Genomic DNA, 22,293 nt, shown 5'->3' on the forward strand with positions numbered 1-22,293 from the left:
TCGAGTAGTTCTGCCGCAGGCTCCGGAGGATGGATCCACAGTGTCAGCTGTGCAGAGAAATGTGGGGAAGGATGCAAAGCCTGCGACTGAATCACTGCCTCCTGGGAAATCATGAAATCTGATTGAAATCAACATCCATATGGCTCCTATTGTGCCCTGCTCTCTTGTTTGGAGAATTTGCACATTCCTTGATTAAAAAGATCGATATAAAATGCCTTGAAAAATATTAAGAAGTAAGTCATTGTACAAAGCCTTTAGTTTTGAGTAGTCAGAACCCTATTTTCTCATTTCCTTTGGAAATGTAATTGAATATTCCTTATGAAAAATGGTTTGAGGATAAGTGCTTAAAATACATCGCTTCCAGCTATGCTCCTGTGTTCTTGTGATTATTTACCTACATGGAAAGCCCATAGATCATGATGATGGCCCTATGACTTGCCAAGTGGAATGGCATTAAGGTTATTTTCATTCACTATATTGAATGTGCTATCATCTTTCCTGTAAAAGAAATTACCTGGACCCAAATAATTACCCAATAGTCACTAGATCTCTTGACATAAAGATCTTTTAAAAATAGGTGATAGGAGTAAGACCAAGGGTAGAATTAGTTTAACAAAAATCAACTGTTACGAGATTTAGTTTACCTGGCTTGATTTTCCTGTCTTTTCTGCTGAGGAGAGGAGCAGACACCAAAGACTTTATTTGTCCAATGACTGGGACATCTTAAATGGGCTCTGGCTCAAACAGGAGTAAAGAGGAGGCAATGAAAGGCAAGCACAGGGTTCTCAGAGTTACTGAGTGCCCTCCAGAGCAAGCCCTCTGCTAAGGATCACGCTCACACGATCTGGGAACAGTCAGTGAGAAGGTGCTCCAGCCCACGTGTGGTGCCAAAGATACTCATCCCCTGAGGTATCTGGTCCAAATTTTGGCCTTTCTATGCCACAGTAGAAAAGATAGAGAGAATGCTATAAAAATCCCACTCAAGATAAACTTGGTGACAATGTGCTTAGCCGCAAAGCACTGATAAGTGTGTGCTTCATGTCCCCAGAGCTGACCATGGATTGGGTAGCAATCCCAGCATGGGCACAATATGGAGGATAAGGAAAGGGGAGAGTGCATCCCAACAGGACAACCTATGGAGGATTGAGGGAGATAGTGGGGGGTGTGAGCAGAAGGGGTGCTTGGCTACCCGCCTTGGTTCTAATGCTCCCTGGATATTGTTTTCCACACAAGTGATGATCCAGCAGTAACATGGGCACAACAGATCTGGAAAGACCCTCGGGACTCCTGCATTGGTCCACCAGCTCTTCTTTGACTTTATGTCTTTCTTTGTTCCCTCCATCCCACTGCCTGAAGCATCCTTCCCATGCTCTCCACCCAGCTGACTCATCCTCCATGACCTAGCTCAGGCATCTCCTTCTTCTGGAAGCCTCCACAAACCCCAGGCATGGGCTCTGCACTCCCACACCTTCCACATCAGCCTGTGGCACCAATAAGCATTATGTGGCATTGTATCATTCAATGTCTGTCACCTATTATAAGTTGTGAGCCCCTTTAGACAGAGGTAGGGTCCTTTGAACATCTCTTCCCCAGTCAGCTTTATTGTATAGCAAGTACTCAACAAATCTTTGCTTCTTAGAACTACCTCTAACTGCATTATGTCTCCCTATATGCAGTTTCCATTTAATCTTTGCTCAGTAGAAGAAATCATTCTTCCAGGGGCACCTGGGTGGCTAAGTCAGTTAAGTGTCTGACTCTTGGTTTCAGCTCAGGTCATGAGCTCATGGCTTCATGGGTTTGAGCCTCTGTGTTGGGCTCCGTGCAGACAGTGTGGGGCCTGCTTGGGATCCTCTGTCTCCTTCTCTCTCTCTCTCCCCCACTCATGCTGTCTTTCTCAAAATAAATAAACTAAAAATACATATATTTAAGAAATTGTTCTTCTGAATGCTGCTCTTGTTCATTTCCCTAAATAACCCAGTTAGCAATGATCATGATCTCGATAGTCATCGATAGAAGGATCTGGGCAGAAAACTTCACTCAGAGACTGCTTCTTTCACCTGTCCCTCGGCCTGGCAGACTGCCATGAAATTTTGCTCCGAGAAGTTCGACAGCCAAAGAGACTTCCCAACTGCTCGGTCATATTGACGTTGGTCTGGCACTTCTCGGTTGCAGAAGGCAGGTAACAGAGGCTATGGCAGTGACACTCAGGCATCCACATTTCTAAAGTCTTCTCAGGTCACTATGATGGGCGGCCTAGGCTATGCACCGTGAGCTCAGTCTCGTCCTGTTGGTCTGCCCAGTATTGTCTGTCAGACAGTACAGTGAGATTGCTTCTCCTTCCCAAAAGACTGAGACCATTTTATAAGGGAACTGCAATGTCCTTAATATGCCACATGCCTGCCTCAGTCCCCATCGGATATGATATCTGCATTCACCTAGTGAGGCAGGAGTGATGAAGCCTAATCCAATGCTGGTGGACAGATAGTCCAGGGTGTTTATTGAGAAAGATGGTGCAGAGTGTATGGTCTGTTCCCTTGCTATGCAGGAGGCAGAGGACACCATAGTGTCACCGAGTTCCATGCAGAAACTTTGTGCTATGTTTTAATTCTGACAAAATGAAGCACTGAGTAACAGATTTCCTCGCTCACTATTATTCTCTACTTTTTGATACCTGCACTGAGTGCCTTAAATTAGCTAAATTTAGTTCTCTAAGATTTAAAAAATCTTAAGCTGGTGTGAATTTTTAGACTCCTTGGGGCTCACTGTCAGCTCATAGGACTGTCCTCTCCTAAGCATTCCTGATTAGAAGTCTTACTGTACCTACAGAGCTAATAACTGCATGATCATCCATGTGGCTTCTAAAATGAATACAGTCTACAGAACGGAAGCCCTGTCAGAGATCCGAAAATAAATCCTGTAAGCTTCTGGGTTCCTTGTCGTGTTCTATCGTGTGGCTGCAGCAAAATGGTCAGATAAGACCAAAACTGACCAATCTCTGCTTCCCTGGGGCTTTGAAAAGGAACATGAGATTTCAAATCACACAGACCTGAGGGTCAGGCTGGGTTTTGCCATTTGCACAAGCAAAAGGAAAGCTTACTTTAGCCCTCGTAAAGAGCCTGTCGAAAATGCGGTCTTACTAGTTCCCTTAGGTTTGCCTTTTCTGTAAAGCATCTTAGTTCGAGGATCTGCCACTTGTGGGGGTAGACTGTCTTCCCCTAGGCACTGGCGGGGTGCTGAGCTCTGCTGAGTCATGGCCCACAGGATGGACAGACGCCCCTCCCCCTGGGAGCCCGAGAAGAGCCAAGTACAACAAGCCTCCTGCGCTTCCTACCTCATGGTTCTCAAACTCGGCTGTGCGTTGGAATCACCTGGGGAATTTCAAAAAATGCTAATCCCAGATCTCATCCCAGATCAAGGAAATTCTGGGCGTGAACCTCAGGCATTGGTAGTTTTTGTAAGCTGCTCAGGTCGTTCCGACGGGCTCCAGAGTTTAAGGGCCTCTATTCAGATCTAGTTTCTTTGTTTTTCACAAAATTGTCGATTCAATTGTGTGGGTAAGACGTTTCTTTTTATTTATTTAAAAAAATGTTTACTTATTTTTGAAGGAGAGAGGGACAGAGCATGAGTGGGAATGGGCGGGGAGAGAGGGAGACACAGAATCCGAAGCAGGCTCCAGGCTCCAAGCTGTTAGCACTGAGCCTGACTCAGGGCTCGAATTCAAAGGCTGTGAGATCATGACCTGAACTGAATTCGGACACTTAAACCGACTCAGGCACCCAGGCACCCCTAGACTTTTTCTTTATTGCAGCATTGAGGCCATTTCAGAAGAGAATTGCAATATGATAAAAGAAAAATTAAGCTTCTTGCCAATTTGTACTTCGCCTGAGTCTCTCAGGAAGGGACTCGAAGGCCCATCATGAGGAAGAGGTCTCCAACTTCTGACCTTAACACTCAAGCAGTCATGGTCAAAGGGACATCCTTCCTAGAGCTGCCCATCCAAAACCGTATGTGCCGCCTCTAGGAGAACATTCATAGGGTGGCCCCCACTCCCTGGACACATCCTGATAGGCTCCACACTTCTCCCTCCTCTGGTTCTTCTAGACTAGCCTCCTTGGTGCTCCATCTGAGAGGACAGAGATATGTCTGTGGGGTACACATCTTAGAGCAAGAGAGAGAGGATCCAGTCTCATTGTCTTTTCATTTATGTGACCTGTATGGGTGTGCTGGTCCCCTGTGACCAAAGGATCCATCACAAAGGACCCAGATAGGAGGTGTAGTATTTGGAGGAGATATAATCTAATTGAATAGCAAGATAGCAATCCCAACTGTTGTGATATGTATTTTGTGCTCTAGCTGGGAATGCCTACCAGAACTTGATGGAATCCATGCATTTCCCTAGGGTGAGCATGGGTAGTTCTTTTCACATCACCAGATGTTTTAAAACAAAGTTTTTATTATTATTATTATTTTTTTTTAAATGCTTATTTTTGAGAGAGACAGAGACAGAGTGCGAGCGGGGGAGGGGCAGAAAGAGAGAAAATCTTAAGCAGGCTCCATGCTCAGCGTGGAGCATGATGTGGTGCTCAGTTCCACAACTCCGGGATCATGACCTGAGCCGAAGTCAAGAGTTACACGCTCAACGGACCGGACCCACCCAGGTGCCCCTCCAGAATCTTTTTATATGCTTACTCACCATCTGTGAATCTTCCTTGGTGAGGTATCTGTTCAGGTCTTTGCCCATTTTTCAATATAGTTGTTGGCCTTCTTTTGTTATGTTTTAAGGGCTCTTTGTATATTTTGAATACGTACACAGTTTGCCTTCTCCTTCTCTCCATAGTGTTTTTAACAGAGCAGTTTTTAATTTTAATGAAATCTAGTTCAGTTCTTTTATTGAATTGTTCTTCTAGTATCATGTCTTTCAAAAAAAATTTTTTTTAATATTAATTTAATTTTGAGAGAAAGAGACAGTGTGACTAGGGAAGGGGCAGAGAGAAAGGGAGACAGAATCTGAAGCAGGCTCCAGGCTCTGAGCAGTCAGTGCAGAGCCTGACACGGGGTTCGAACTCACAGACAGGAAGACCCGGACCTTAGCCGAAGTTGGACACTTAACTGACTGAGCCACCCAGGCGTCCCTCTAGTGTCATGTCTTAAAAACTTATCACCAGTCCAAGATCACCTAAATTTTCTCTTACATTATTCTACAGCTTTTATACTTTTCTCTGTTTTATATGTAGGTCCATGATCCAGATTGAATTAATTTTGTAAGAGATATAAACTCTGTGTCCAAGGTTCATTTTCTCTCATGTGGATGTCCAATTGTTCCACCCATTTGTTGAAAAGTTTTTGTTTGTTTGTTTGCTTTTTTCATTGAATCACCTTTGCTTTTTATCAAAGGTCAGTTGACTACCAGTGCGTGAATCTGTTTCGGGACTATGTTGAACCCCCTTTCCCTGCCGTGTAGGGAAAAGACAATTTGGCAAGATTCCATATCTTTTCACTAATTTTTGTCTTATAAAACAGTCTCATCTCAGTAGATATTTAATTCTGCTCTTGTTTGGTTGTTTGTTTTCAAGTCCCTCTCTGTTCTACTTCACTGGCTTTAAGGCCTTGGGGGAGAGCTGAGTTTATTTGATATTTGTTTCCTCATCTATGGAATAAGAATGATTATTCAGGCCCCATAGGGTTATCTTGGGGGGATAAATGACATAATATATTTAAAGTTCCTGCAAAAGAGATGCTGGATACACCATAGTGATTCTAATTCACATTATGATAAGGAATGAGTCAGGCTACATTCTAGTCATAGTGACGCCTCATTTCACATTGAACTTGGGGATAAAATAGCGTGTATGGAATCACATCACAGGACCCAACGTATATTAGATTCTCAACAGACGTTTATTAAATTTAAATTGAATTGCGGCAAAACATTTTATCCAGGTAGTTCGTGTCCCTTTAGAGTCCCCAGTAATGCCTTGCATTCATCAACCTTGGTTTGCCCTGTCAATGACATTGAGTGCTTTGGTTAGGCTAATAAATAACATCAGTGAGAGAGCTGGGTGCAGATTTTTACAATAGGCCTGAATCTCACATCCCCTCGCCACCAAGTGGGCTGTTCCGAACTGAGATCCAAAGCCACATTCCAGTTATGGGGCTGCTCCTCCGGTTCACACTCCCAGGACCCACACGCCATGTCCTTTAACAGTCTTCTCTGATTCTACCTTTTCTTTTGTTTTTTATTTCAGCTCCTATCAAGTATTTTTAGTCACTCTCGTCTCTAACTCTTTCCATCTTTCTTCTTACCTGCTTCAGAGTGAAGCTTCTTATCGTGTAGGAGTTCTAGGGAACTCCAGAAAGCCATATGAAGTGAAGGTTAAGACAGAGGCTCTGGGGTCTGTCTCCATCCTTGTACCAGCTCTGCTGCACACTAGCTGTGTGACCTTGGGTAAGTGAGCTGACCTCTCTGGGTCTCCACATCTTCACATGCAAATCGAAGATTATAGTTATATTGCCTCTTCCATAGGATCATGGGCACTTTGAAGGTGTTTCACGTGAGTGACGTGTTTGGTGTATTTCCTCTCTCACATCAAGATCTCAGCAACCATTACTGTCATTAAGCAAAACCCAAGGAAAGGGCCTCTGTGATGTGATACTTTTAGACTACATCCCCATGAAAGCCAACATTATTCGTACATACCAGACAAAGTGTTCTATGAAAACATAACATTTTAAAAATGTATTTATTTCTTTTATGTTGTTTTATTTGGGGGGGGGTGCTGTGGGAGCAGTTAGGGGGGCAAAGGAAGAGGCAGAGAGAGAATCCCAAGCAGGCTCCACACTGTCAGCGTAGAGCCAAAGGTAGGGCTTAGTCTCATGACCATGAGATCATGACCTGAGCTGAAATCAAGAGCTTAGGGGAGCCTGAGTGGCTCAGTTGGTTGGGCGTCTGATTTTAGCTCAGGTCATGATCTCACGGTTCATGAGTGAGTTTGAGCCCCACCTCAGGCTCTGGCCTGACAGCTCAGAGCCGGGAGCCTGCTTCAGATTCCTCTGCCTCTCCCCCACTCACACACTCTCTCTCTCTCTCTCAAAATTAACATTTCTTCGATCTAAAAACAACATTTTTTAGATAGAAGACTTTAGAAGATTAGGGTGTCCAATGCCTCCATTTTGGAAGAGAGCGAGGCAAGCGCTGGGGCCATGCAAGCTCACACAGTGGCTAGGAAGCAAACTCAGGCTCTCCCAGCATTCACGTTAAGGCTCTGCTGGCCCACCGCCCACCCCAGGACATCCGGGCTTCCACACGCATCACTGTTCAAAGCCCTGTGAAGTCCAGAACACAATTATTCCCATTCCCCCCTCTGCTTCTAACCACTCCATACCCCAATTGCCATCAGATTGTATTGTTTCCTCGCTTATGGTATTGACTTCACCCCTAGATTATTCTTCGGGACAAGAGCTATTTCTCATTCCCCTGTGTCAGTGGCCCAACACAGGCATAAGGAAAAGTGTTAAACAAATGGCACCAAACCCACAAGGTGCTTAAAATCGGACGGGTGGGGTGGGAGTAAGGTAAGAATCCATGAATTCAGTACGTGATCCAAACGACCAATGACCCAGGGCCGTTCAGGAGGTGTCGACAGGGTTCAAGTTCCCGGGAGGCCTTAGCTGTCCTACACCCCCTGGCTTTCCTTCTCTCTTGGGTGTTTCTGCACTGGCGCTCGGCCCTTGGGAACTGCTGTCCTTGTCACCTCTGGATGTAGCGGAAACAAGTGGCAGCTGGCTAAGCCCTCAGCTGTCAGGTGGCCAAGCAGCTGCCGCCCGGCGAGGCCTGCCAGGAAGCGCCTGCGCCCGGCGGGGAAGAGAGGGCGCGGGCCCCGGGAACGCTGCGTGCCTAGGCGGGCTTCCCCTCGCTGCCACTTCTCCTGGTCTGCAGAAAAGTATGACACTGCTAGTTGCCGATTCCCTCGGTGATCATTTTTGGGGGATGAGTGACATCTCAGTTAACCAACCAGGCTGGGGAGTGAGGTCGCCTGGTAACAACGTTCCTCAGCTGATGGAGAGAATCCGCACCCACGCAGCGGCCCCGAGGCCCCGAGGCCGCCCCTTCCCACAGGCCCCGCGGTTCTGCTTCACCCCCCAATCTCTTGTTCACTTCACTCCTCCAACTACCTCTCTCCAGTCTTTTGGTCAGAGGAGACCGTTACAGCAGCATCAAAATATTTTTGAAGGCCTCATAAAGGAACGACTTAGTTTGCCTGTGGTGACTTTGAGGTAACAGAATCTTCTTGTGAGGAATCGCTATCATTTCTCAGCAGATAGGAAGAGAGTCCTAGAGGAAAAACATTGATTAGAGACTAAGCAGTTGCAGTCATTCTGGAAACAATGGGGGAATTGTCAGCATAATGAGCAGTTAAAATGTAAATGTCAAGTTGCCTTCTAATCCCTTTGCCTAGCCTGGTTGAGTAAATAAAACTGAAAAGGTAAAATTGTTTCTCCTTTTGAAATTTGAGCCTAAATGTTAGCCGGTAGAAAACTCTGGAAATCGTAGAGAAATGTGTTGTGTATTTGGCTCATCAACCAAATCTGCTGTCCAAAACAGAGATTGGACCATAACGACAGTAACTTCAGAAGCTGTTTACTTTTCTCTGTAGAATGTACACAAAAACCTTTTTATGGTGCTCTGGCTTTCCCAAGCTCCCACCTTGGGAAGGAAGTTAGGTCTTGGTGGTGTAGATCAATTCGAGAATGTTCATAGGCTGCGTATTCAGGTGTGGGCCAAGTTACCGAACCATTTTTGCCATACTGTAGCAAATTCCAAATGGCCCTGGGTTCAATCTTTGGGTATACTTGTTCCTTCAAATTCTTGTTTCTTCTGGATTCTCTGAAGAACTAACAATAGGCACAAATCAAGTACGTGTTACACCGCAGCTGTCTTTCTATGATTTGGGATCCTTTGGACATGGTGATAGTTCAAGGGAGAAGGCTTAGTCAGAGGTCTCTAGCTGTGGGGAAGGGTTGTTGAATCTCATGGTCTCTTCAGCCTTTTCTATGGATTGTTTTCACTCGGATGGGAGGTCCTCACTAATCCCAAATATGCAAAGGTTTCTCTCATGAGTAATTAATAAGAGGTAAATCCCCCCTTAGGTGCTCATCTCGCTCTATGAGTAACTTAGGGCATCTCATTCGACTTTTTCTACTTGAAGCGTTCCAGTCTATAAATTGAGAATAACAGAACCCAGCATGTAGGGTTCTCATGAGAGATACACGAGACAAGGTATAAAAAGCCCTCAGTACACAGTAAGTGCTCAACAAATGTATGTTCTCTTCTTTTTTGTTCCATCTGTTGATTCTTTTCCATCCTCAGTTTCACTTGCCTCCTCATGGGAGATTGGCTTTTGGTGACTCTCACTGTTCCTGTTAGAGCTTTCAAATGCCAGCTCTCCCTAAGGATGCTGGCTGCTCTATAGCACATAGATTGATGAGGTACAGGATGGCTCAGAGGGAAGTTTCTGGGCTTCGCAGGCAGCCACGAGATCCAGTTACCCGGATTCAGTACACAATGTTTACAAAGCATTGCACGTTTTCATGTTAGCTTGTATTTCAGAAATGATTTGTTAAGAGGGAGACAAGATCCCGGCCAAACCAAACTACCATGTTATGATTTATACATCCAAAATCTATTTTCCAACTACAGTTCTGATATTTTAAAAACAAATCTTGCTCTCGGGAAATTTAGAGCCACTTTGGAGATGTCAGAGAACGGGGTCCTGCAGATGAAGCATGGGCAAGAATTGCAAACCCAGCTGCTTTGCCGGGCCTGTCCATGTCGCTGGAGCAAAGTCCTGTGCTGTGACCACCAGGTGATGGTCACGCTGTCCTTCTCAAGGGCATTAGCCCCAGCCAAGGAAGTTTCTTTCATTTCCGACCTTTAGCTAGAAAATATTATGAGCAGCTTTTAACGACTTCTCATTACATTTTATAAACAATGCTACTGTTCAGTTATTCAAAATTCCTTAGTAACTGCAACAAATATCTAATTTTTTTTATATGTTCGAACAGAAAATGAGATGCATTGACAATGATGAATGTTGTTGTTGTTATTGTTGTTTTTGCCTTAGGTGAGCACTGGGCTAGGGCTGCAGCTAGGTGAGGGTATTTGTATAGTCTTCCAGTCTTTCCAAGGGCCTTCTCCAAGGAAATGCCATGCATGGTAGTCATCTCTGAGGGGGACAGCTTGTCTTCTCAGTGTATTCTGAAGGCACACAGCATGGTCAGATCTTCACAAGTGAATGAGACTGTTTTAAATTATATGCTCGAAGGATGCCTGGATAGCTCAGTGGGTTGAGCATCGGATTGAACATCCGCCTCTTGATTTCGGATCAGGTCATGATCCCTGGGTCATAGGATCAAGCGCCGTGCTGGGCTTCATACTGAGTGTGGAGCCTGCTTCCAGTTCTCTCTCTTTCTCTCTCACTCCCTCTGCCCCATACCCCACTCAAGTGTGTGCACACGCTCTCTCAAAATAAAATAAAATAAAATAAAATAAAATAATTAATCCTATTAAATAAATAAATAAATAAATAAATAAATAAATAAATAAAATGCTCAACATTGAGCAATGTACCCAGTGCGTGCAGTTTGTTTGACTTCCTTTGCTTTAGAGGACTATCATGACTCTTCACAGGTGACTATCAGGTCTCTACATGGATGTAAATCCTCAAAAACTCTTTCTGAAATGACATCGACAAACTGACATTTGAAGTTTTCGGGACTGCTCCAGGGTTTCAGCCGAAGGGTATTTCACAGCTGGAGGTGTAATTGTAGGCCCCAGTATAGTTGCATTTTTCTAACACATGAGATGCTGATAAAAAGATGGTGTTCTCAGAGCGCTCACTGAGTTCTATGTGTTGAGCAAAAGGGCACTATATTATCACTTTGACTATGAACGCTAAAATGCCCAAAATGAAAGTCCAACAGGATTTGTTTTATGGGGTGCTCCCTTCTGTCTCGGCGTCACCTATCTTGGGCATTTATCAGCACACATCAGAAAGTATCCCCTCGTGGGCACTAATGCCAATCTAATAGTACCCGTGGTGCACAAGGTGGTAACGTTCCTAGAGCAATGTTAGAATAATGTTTAGGAAACAGGTAGATACATAAAGTTTAATTAGTCGGAGGACAAACTTTCCAAGCTCTCAACAGCATAATTATTTGCTGGCTATCAGTGTAATAAATGCTTTCCAAGCAATACCACCCCGAGGGAGTACGTGCAGATAATGATGATGATGACGAACACAGCCTGTCAGAGTTTCTGGAGCTTTAAACTTCCCACGCTGAGGAATAATCTGTCTCTTTGCCCCCACCTTTCATACTCCTTTCCCTCTCCTGTGTCCTGTGGTTCAAGCTCACTCTTTAGAAACCGTTTGTGGTCCACTCTGGCCGCCATTCACTCACCAAATATTCATTGAGCACCTACTGTATGCCTCCTCCCTGGTTCCTGACTCGATGGAGTGTGCCATGCAGCCCTGGCCCTCTCAAGTCACCTGTCTGGTCCCCACTCGGCTTCCCCTTCCTGCATCCATGACCGGGTCTGAAGGACGCCGTGTGGCCTTCAGTGGTCACGTGAACAGATGCTTTCGCTGTTGCCTTGAACCTGAAGCACCACACGCTGCACGCTTGTGTCCCCCTCCCCCACCCCCGCTCCCAGCCTCCCAGCCTATGGACCAGGCAGGAACCCAGAGAGGCTGGTGTGGCCTTCAGTGTCAAGGGAGCAGGGCTGCCCTCGATCTGCAAAACTCTGAGCTTCTGTGGCGGTAGAACACCAGCCCAAGAGTGGGGAGGCTCACCTAAGACTTGTGCTACCACAGCTAAAGTAGCTTAGTGAGTTGTTTCTTCTACTCAGTACTCAGTACAATTGTTTGCAGCCCTGAAGTATACCGACAAGCTACAGGGGCTCGCTAGGTTCTCCCAGCCTGTAGGGCAACGTTATATCAGTTAGAAAACGCAAAAGGCTCCTCTCAGAGTGCACCGATTAGAAGCACAGAGCCCTACCTGGGGCAAATGTAGCCTCCCAGACATGGGCAGGCTGGCATCCCATATGCTGGGCTTCAGCCCCACTTCCCCTGTACTGGTGCCTTTGGCCTCACAGGAACTGCACCTCCATGGTGGCAGTCCTGGTTTTTCTCAGTCTAGAAGAAACACGGGTCTGGTGGGCAGACTGGGTTCCGGAAGGGCTGAGCAATCCCAGCCTCGGCAGGACGCTCTTCCAGAAATGTCATTCCCACACTCAACCCCTGCACGGCCAACTCCTATTCATTCTCATCATCATGTCACCTTGACGTGGGGCTGGAGGGTGGGAGGTTTGCCCGACATGCCTGTCCTGGTTTTAGCTGTCATCCATGTGATCCCATGGCATCCGGTGCTCAATGCTGCCACAGCCTCCAGCACATTCTATTGCAATGGTCAGTCTGTTGGCCTCATGCTTGTATCATGACCCTGTGAAAACCGGAACCTCTTGACTTAACTTGGGTCCTACTTCCTGGTTGGGCATCACTCTTAGCTGATGAACTTGCATCTTATTTGAAAAAGTAGAGCTAGAACAGAACTTCTACATGCCTTGATGACCAAATCTACCACCCACCCACATCTGTGTATTCACTCTGCCCAATGTGTACATGACACAATGGCCCATGTGCTTATCTGTGGCCAAGCCCTGTCATCCACTCCAGGGTAATCGTTTTCAAATCGCCTTCACCTTATGAATCACTGGTTTTTCTCTCTAACCTGCATTATTCCCCTCAGAATGATCGCATGCTATAACATTACAACTTACTATAAAAAAATCTCTCTTCAACTACTGCCTGATTTCTCAGTTCCCTTTTACAGCTAAGTTGCTTTAAAGAATTATCCAGATTCTGCCTGTACCTCTACCCTTTCCATTCTCTCTTGAGCCACCTCTAACCAGGTCTCCCCATACCCCCCACACTCACCCTGCTACTCCACTGCCACGGCTCTCATCAAGGCCACTAGTGGCCTCCAAGTCTCCAAATCCAACAGTCCATTCTCTGTCCTCATTTACTGATCTATAGCACCATTGGTTGGAGGTGATGACCCTCCTTCTGGAAATGCCTTATCCATTTGATTTCCAGATCCTTATCTCCTGTCCTCTCTCACTGGAAGCCTTTCAAACACCTGCTGGAGCCTCCCTATGTCCCCAACTTCCAAATACAGGAGCATCCCAAGGCTGAGTCTGTAGTGATTTCTTCTATCCAGACTCATACATTCTGTGATCTTGTCCAGCCCCAGGGCTTTACATATCAACTACAGCTGACCTTTGAACAACTTGGGTTTGAACCACACGGGTCCATTTATACGGAGATTTGTTTTCAATAAATATACTACAGTACTATTTAACTGCATTTTCTCTTCCTTACAATGTTCTCAATAACATTTTCGTTTCTTTAGCCTACTTTATTTAAGAATACAGTATGTAATACATACAACATCCAAAATATGGGTTGATTGCTTGCTCATTTCATTGGTAAGACTTCCAGTCAACAAGAACAGTAGCCTATTGGCAGTTAAGCAGCCTATACCAAGTAGTTGAGTTGGGGAGGCAAAGGTTACACACACATTTTCAACTGTGTGGTCAGCTCCCAGAACCTCTGAGTTGTTCAAGGATCAACTGTACAAGCTGGTGATGCTCAGAGTTTTATCTCAAGCCCAGACTTTGTCTCTGAATTCTGGGATTGTATTCCCAAATGCTTACTCATTACCTCCACTGGGGTTTCTAACAGGCATCTCTAACTTACCATGACCAAAATTAAACTCTTGATTTCTTTCTTTCTTTCTTCCTTTCTTCCTTCCTTCCTTCCTTCCTTCCTTTATCCCTTCCTTCTTTCCTTCCTTCCTTTCTTTCTTTCTTTCTTTCTTCCTTCCTTCCTTCCTTCCTTCCTTCCTTCCTTCCTTGCTTCCTTTCTTTCTTTCTTTCTTTCTTTCTTTCTTTCTTTCTTTCTTTCTTTCTTTCTTTCTTTCTTTCTTTCTTTCTTTCTTTCTTTCTTTCTTTCTTTCTTTCCCCAACCCAATTCTTCCTGCATTCTTTCTCCATACCTGGCAGCTCTGAGTTTCCAGTGTGTGGCCCAAAACATCAGTAACTCTTCTCTCACCTCGCCTCCAGTCCACCAAGAGTCCCGTTGGTTCTTCCTTCAAAGCACATCGAGAATCTGAAGATTGCTCATCAATTTCACCGCTGCCTATCAGGGGGCACTATTCCCCATCACTTAGATCCTTGCTACACAGGGCATGTGCTTGGAGCAGCGGCACCAGCCTTGCCTGGGTGCCTGTTAGAAAGGCAAGATCTCAGTCCGGCCTTAGATGAAAGGAGTCGGAACTGCATTTTATCTGGTCCCTGGGGTCATCCATTTGTATGTTAAATTTAGAGATATTCTGATTTAGACTAGCACAGCAGCCTACTAATGGTCTCTTTTCTAGAGAGCCTCTTTTTTTTTAAATGTTTATTTATTTTTGAGAAAGAGAGGCGAGGGGAGGGGCAGAGAGAGAGGGAGACACAGAATCTGAAGCAGGCTCCAGGCTCACAGCTGTCAGCACAGAGCCTGAGGTGGGGCTTGAACTCACAAACTGAAAGATCATGACCTGAGCTGAAGTTGGATGCTCAACCAACTGAGCCACCCAGGCGCCCCTCCCTGAGCCTCTTAATTCTGTTTTTTTCACACAGCAGTCAGAATGAGCTTTTAAAAATATATCAGAGGATGTCACTCATTTGCCCTAGACCCAGTGATGGCTTTCCTATAGCTACTGTCCTCACTGTGGGTCAGAAGCTTCATTCTGATCTGCACTTCCATCCCCCTACCCCCTTCTGTGGCTTCATCTCCTACTCTCTCTTTGATCACTCACTCCAGCTACAGGGGCCTCCGTGCTCTTCCACCCACTTGCAAGCACGTTTGAGCCGCAGGACCTTTGTACTTGCTGCCTAGAACCTCTTCCTTCAGATATGCGCAACTTGTTCCTTCAATCAGATCTCTGCCTAAATGTCAACTTATTGGACATCCTGAATAGAATAACAACCCTCCATCACCCTTTAAACCCTTTTCCCTGCCTTATTGTTCTGCATATTTCTTCATATCACACATTCATTTGCTTATTGTCTGACGCTCCCCAGGAGAATGCAAGTTCCGGGAGGCCATGGACTGTCGCTATTATATCACCTGCTATTGGAATGGTGCAAGCCACAGAATAGATGTTCCCTGAAACATGACTGAAAGAACAGATGAATCTTCAGAGTTTTTGTTTTTGTTTGATATTGTGTTCACCTTATATGACATAACATTTGGTAAATGCCTGAGGGTTCTTATGAAAAGTGCCACGGTTCAAGAGAAGGCTTTAGAGAGTAGGGATTTCTTCAGAGCCTCATCAGCTAAAATCTTTACTGCGTGTCCTTCCTCAATGGCCTGAGCACTGGCGTCAGGGAAGGGAAACCCAGTGCTGACTGGGGAGGTGAGAGGACTCGAAAATACATGCTGTGTGTGACCTTGGCCCGGGCGGGCGGGAGGGTTGACTCCTGGAAATGTAGTAAAAACTGGGCCCAGACCCAGTATCGGTTTTCTCAAGCACTTACGTCATCTCCTGGCTGACTTTCCCTTCATTTGATGCTTAGCTGTAGGTTCGCATAGAGCAGCCTCCAGCTGGGTTTTTATATTCAACAGTGAAGGTGAAAAGCCTGAGCAGGCCCGCCACGGTGGCCCAGGCTAACGGCACGCAGGCTGCCGGAAGGTTGGCGGTAACCAGAGGAGACAGGTGGACAGTCACGAACCCCCAGGTTTGTGGCGTCCATACAGCCGGTGCACAGACCTCTTTGCCTCTCGGTCACACAATGAACCATTATCAAAGATGCCCTTAAAAAGCTTTATAAGGAACTGTATCCCAAAATCATCTTATTCCTTGATGTTTATTAACCTGGAGGGATGTAAAGGCCGAGGAGGATTGTATTTAACCAGGCAGAGAGATTTGGCAGGCCTACCTACAGAGGAGTTGAGTTCCTCTTTGGATAGAACTCACTGTTTTAAAAAATATTTTCCCTGGTGCTTGTGACAAGCTGGTTTCAGTTGTACGTTACTGTCTTCTGTTACCTTGTGAGTTTCTTAGAGTCACACGGCACTACTGCTGGAAGAGGCCGAAGAAGTGCTCTTGCCCAAACCCGTCTGTTCCATAGATAAGGTAGCAGAAGTTTGGCGGGGATGAAGCAACTCGCCTGCAGCTATAAGCAGTGATGCTGGGAATGCTCTCGGGCCTTCCCAGGGATTCACTGGCCCATCTGCCATCCCCAGTGGTGAAGCCACACTTAGACAATCGATGCAGCATCAAAGCCAAGGCCAGAGAAAACTCTTCAGCACCTGCCAGCCTCCCTCATTATCCCCCACCTCCAGCCTCAACACCCTGATCACCTCCTTGGCTCCGGACCAAACACAGCCCTCCTTTCCTGGCTCCCAGTCCAGGTACAAAGCCTGGAACTCAGTCCCTACTACTGTAAGTCTCACTCTGGGAAAACAACTTCCTATCTCAGTTCTTCCTCTGGAAAATGGCGGCCAATGCTACTAACCTTGTAGGATTGCCGTGACATCCACAAGAAATGGAATGAATTTCATATAACCTTGTAAGTACTAAGTAGCTACCCCGCTCCTCCATGGAGTCCCACTTCTTTATTGTCTTGCCTTTGGCTTTTAGGAAACAGGAAATGACTCTGGTGAATGCAGCCCCTGTTTGACCTTGAGAAAGGTGAAATAAGTGATAAATCTTAAGGTGGTCCAATGGCCAGAGGCTGTTTGGACCCTTTAGCAGAAAGAGCTGGCTGTCTTCTAAAGCCCAAGGGTGAGAGATCCTGAGCTGCCTCTAGTCTGGTCTGATAAGAGCAGTCCAGGCAACGCCAGCCAATGCCATCTATGAGCCTTCTTCTTTGTGTCCATGGTGACAAACAGGTGTGTCTCCTCCACAACCCCTTGCACACTCATTACTGCACAGGGGTCAGGAAAAATGATCACTCTTTGAAATGGTGTTAGTCAAGGTTCTAGAGAGAAACAGAACTAATAGTAATGCTATATATATTATGTATAATTATACAAATTACACACAAATTATACAAATATAATCAGGAATTGGCTCCTGCGATTATGGATGCTGAGAAGTCTCAGGATGTGCAGTTGGACTATAAGCTGGAGACCCAGGAAGGCCGATAGTGCACTTCTGGTTCAAAGGCCAGCAAGATGGAAGGAATGTGTTACGTGGAAGTCTGAAGACAGGAAGAAGCAGAAGGAGGACCCCTGCCTATTGCTTTTTTGTTCCTTTCAGGTCTTCAGCGGATTGAATGAGGCCCACCACACCACAGAAGGCAGTCTACTTTCCTCAGTCTACTGATTTGGAAGCTAATCTCATCCAGAAACATCTCACACACACACGGAATACAGTGTTTGCCCAAATGCTCAGGCACTTGGTGGCCAGTCCAGGGGACACATTAAATTAACCATCACACAGAGTGACATTTCAGTGGGATGCTGGGCATGCCCCTCAGGATTATCTGCTTCTTTGGGGCCTGTGCCTTGCATTGTCCTTGAGTTAATTTATAAATCTGTAAATTGTAGAACACTGATAGTAATTTCCAGTGATTTTTGTCCACAGAGAAGATGCAAACGAGTTTTGTCCTGGAGGAGATGTAATTGATTTCCCACATGGGGAAGAGGCCAGTTTGCATCTGTTTATTGATTTCAGTATTTCTAAGTGCAATTGTATGTTCTTTGGATTCTCTCTCGAGCTTTCTTTCCTTTTTTAAAATTTATTTATTTATTTAAAAAAAAATTTTTAAATTTTTTAATGTTTTATTTATTTCTTTTTTTTCAAAAATTTTTAATGTTCTTTTATTTATTTCTGAGAGAGAGAGAGACAGCATGAGCAGGGGAGGGTCAGAGAGAGAGGGAGACACAGAATCTGAAACAGGCTCCAGACTCTGAGCTAGCTAGCTGTCAGCACAGAGCCTGCCCCGGGGCTTGAACCCACGAACTGTAAGATCATGACCTGAGCTGAAGTCGGATGCTTAACTGACTGAGCCACCAAGGCGCCCCATGTTTTATTTATTTGTGAGAGAGAGAGGCAGTGTGAGCAGGGGAGGGCCAGAGAGAGAGAGGGAGACAGAGACTCTTAAGCCGGCCCCAGGCTCTGAGCTGTCAGCACAGAGCCCTACGCAGAGCTCAAACCCACGAACCATGAGATCATGACCTGAGCCGAAGTCCAATGCTTAACTGACTGAGCCACCCAGGTTCCCCTCTTTTTTGTTTTTTGTTTTAAATTTGATTCCTTCACTAATTAATAAGTGAAATAAAATCTTGGACATGTGTTCATAAAACATTTTTAAGAGAGTCACGATTTTACCTTTTTAAAAGTTATCCTTTGATATCGGGGACCTCCATCCTACAAGGTAGGACTCCTGTGGGACTGCTGATCAGACCGTCCTTGGCTTCTCCCAAGTATTCTTGTATTCAAGTATTCTCCCAAGTATTCCTGTAGCACTCGTTGTCCATACCACGCAATAACCTTGTATTCTTTACTCCCATGTGACCTCTCCACACAGTCTAGACATCCTTGAGAGTTAGGACTATGTCGTGTTATTTTGGATGTCCTCTCGGCACTTGTCACCATCTTTCACAGGATAGGTATTTTGTCAACACTTTTACCTTACAAAGTCTCAGACATCTTGGAATACTTCAATTACCTCCTGATTACTAAACATTGACTAAGCATCCAAGAGTTGGTTTTGGTTGAAAATAATAATAAATAATAAATGAAAAATGCCTAAGGATTGAGGCACCTGGGTGTCTCAATAGGTTAAGCATTTGACTCTTGATTTCGGCTCAGGTCATGATCTCACAGTTTGTGGTATCGAGCTCTGCTTTGGGCTCTGCACTGACAGTGTTGAGCCTGCTTGGGATTCTCTCTCTCTCTCTCTCTCTCTCTCTCTCTCAAAATAAATAAATAAACTTTTTTAAAAAAATGCCTAAGGGGTGCCTGGATGGCTCTGTTGGTGAAGCGTCCTACTTGGGCTCAGGTCATGATCTCATGGATCATGGGTTCAAGCCCTGTGTCATTCTGGACCATAGAATACGCAATGCAGTGCACAGCATGCCAAGAAATTTTTCCAAGGTTTGAGAGGAGGTTGAGTCTGCATTATATAAAATATTTATAATACGAAATGCAGATTTTTGAATTTTGAACATGGATTCTTTTCTTCCCCCGATGGAGTTTCTTATTTGGAAACAGGTTGCCTCTATTGAATGATATTGTTTAGTTAAGCGTGATGGTAGCAACACAAGACAGACAAATAATCCCTCCACCCAGACTCTTTGGGCTGTCTGTCTCTCTGAGGAGTGTACCAGCACCCACCCCAGCCAGGGTGCTGTCCGCAAACTACAGTTTCTGCTCTGACTGACTCCAAATTCTCTTTGCTCCTTACTTACACCTCCCCCAGTTCCTTCTTATGGTGACCCCCTGGCTATTATGGCCACAGTGTGTGTTCCATCCTTTTCTGTCAATTGTTAGCCAACTCTTGGCTCGCCAGCATTTGCACTGACCATACCAGCATTCCCCAAACCCACACTTACAACACATACCGAAGCTCTGTCTTGTCAATGAAAGTGGGCATAACTCAGATGGACACATGATTGAAGGAGCTCCAATCATTGCCCTGAAATTGACTAGGTCAGACACACTGGCCGTTAGGGTTCTGCGATGAGCTGTGTAGTAATCATCTCTTCAAACTTTATCAGAAGTCCAAGCAGATGTTATGAAACATTGAAGTTTTTCTGGCTATAAATATTTTAAGTGAGAGGCTAGGTCTACTGATGCCAAAATGTTGATTTCCAAACAATATCATTCTAAATAAAGATCCCTTCCTTGATACCAGCATATGCATAAAGAATGCATGGTAGATAAGATAGAGGGCAAAACATGCAGCAGATTACCTTTGAAGGATGTTTCAATTCCCACAGGATATAATGGAAATTCCTGAAACTCCTAGGGAAAGAGATAAAACAATGTGTTCTCTACTTTGATGGATAGGATGCTAATGTTTTCTCTTCCGGAACACACATCCCTTAGGAAACAGAAGCACATGGTAATTGGTTGAATTTTTAACTCAGTTGCTGCCTCTCACCCCAGGCATATGGAGCTCTGGAAGTTCAGATTTGTTTTGGTTACCTATTTGTAGAGGAAATCGACTTTCCTGAAGATAGGAATTTAAATGGCCTTGAGAATTCTCTTTGGTTCCTCTAAAGCTGCATTAGCACACCCTTATTTGTATGTGTACCACATACACACCTCTGCGTGCACTCACACAGTGCACACAGATGCCTGGAGAAACACGGACTAGCTTGGAATAACAGCAGGAGGCTGTAAAAGATACACAATAGCGGGGTCCCAGCTCCTGTTTGTTAAATGAATGAAGGAATGCATGGTCCCATTCTCTAAATCGTTCACCACGGGAACATGAGAAAGGAAGCCAGTGAAACACAGGTGTGGGAAACTGGAATTACAAGGTGGTGACCTTATAGGTGGCAGGGACTGAACTGACTTAATTTCTGTGGTGGGACAGAGGCGCACAGTAGGTCACCTGCTTATGTATATTTCCCCCATGAGGTGACTCACCCTCCATCCCTTGTCTCCATCCGTGGCCCCCATGGCCTCCATTCCCACTGGCCGTGAACACTGGATGTCCCAGAAGATTTCAGAGGCCATTTTATTATTCGCATACACCATGTGCTGATAAAGCACCCATTCCAAGCAGCACTCAGCAGCAGGAATTGGGCATACTGCTAGCATTTAGGAAATGTGAACCAAGAGAACTAGAGAACTTCCCTGGTAACACACCTGCGGGTCTCAACCCCTCGCACAGTGTCTCCTTTAACCTGAAGGCAGAAAGAAAGATCATTGGGAGTATAATAGCATAAGATTAAACAAAAGAGCAGTGCAGCAAGCATCGGTTATGCTTTGATAACACTGTTCATTTAGAAAGCTGTGTATCTACAGTACAAATGACCCTTGGCAGTAACGTCACGAGTCTATAGTATTCTATTTCAACTGGATCCGTGTGAGCTGCTCAGCTTTAAAAATCAGAGTTCTATTAAATATTAAAGAATGAGACTGAATGTAGCTTCTCACAACCTAACCATGCAGTTATATTAATGGCCGAGATAACGTGTAGAAAATACAGTAGAATCTCTTTCTATCTTGAATCTCTTTCATGTTGTACAATAATAGCCATTTTTCTTATTATTCTGACTCATGATTATCCCTTTGTATGAAACAATATTTACTCGACGGTAGGGAATTTTGATAGTTCCAGGAACATTTCTGCGTTACCGCACCATTACCTCTCCTCTGTGTGTTCAGGGCCAAAACCGCTTTCATGGATTCACTTACACACTTCACATCCGTGGAGAAGTAGATTCCGGAATGACAGCATTTGCAGGAGTAGCTATTTACTCAGAAAGTGACTAATGGACCATTAATGATTTCTCAGATTGAAATTTATTGTCTCTGACTTCTTACCAAATGCTCCTAGGTAGTGAGCAGTTGGTGCTGAGTCACTGTAGAGCCTTAGACAGACACAGGCCCTTCAATCATCAAAGACTGATTCATCTGTCAATCCTATGCATTGAAGCTGTTTGGAAGGAAGGAAGGAAGGAAGGAAGAGAGAGAAAGAAAGAAAGAAAGAAAGAAAGAAAGAAAGAAAGAAAGAAAGAAAGAAAGAAAGAAAGAAAGAAAGAAAGAAAGAAGAGGGAGGGAAGGAAGGAAAGAGGAAGGGAGGAATTAAGGAAGGAGGGAAGNCCGGCTCACGCTGTCTCTCTCTCTCTCTCTCCTAGAAATAAATCAAACATTAAAAAAAAAAAACCTGAATGAGCTAACACATAAACTGGTGTTCACTAAGAAAATAGTGGTTTATTCTTTTAAAAAAATTTTTTAATGTTTATTTATTATTGAGAGACAGAGAGAGACAGAGAATGAGCAGGGCAGGGGCNGGTTTATTCTTAACATTATTACTATAAGTTAAAAAAAATCCTAATTAGGATCCACACTTTATTACACTTGAGACACTTGGTCCCCAATTCAGCACTGAAGACAATCTGGCATTTTCTTTCTTTATTACGCCACAGATCAGAAGTTGTTAAAAATGGGAAATGAGGGACACCTGGGTGACTCAGTCGTGAAGCATCCAACCTCGGCTCAGGTCAT

Source organism: Crocuta crocuta, unplaced genomic scaffold (assembly GCF_008692635.1).
Source record: "Crocuta crocuta isolate KB4526 unplaced genomic scaffold, BGI_CrCroc_1.0 scaffold26, whole genome shotgun sequence".
Taxonomy (NCBI): Eukaryota; Metazoa; Chordata; class Mammalia; order Carnivora; family Hyaenidae; genus Crocuta; species Crocuta crocuta.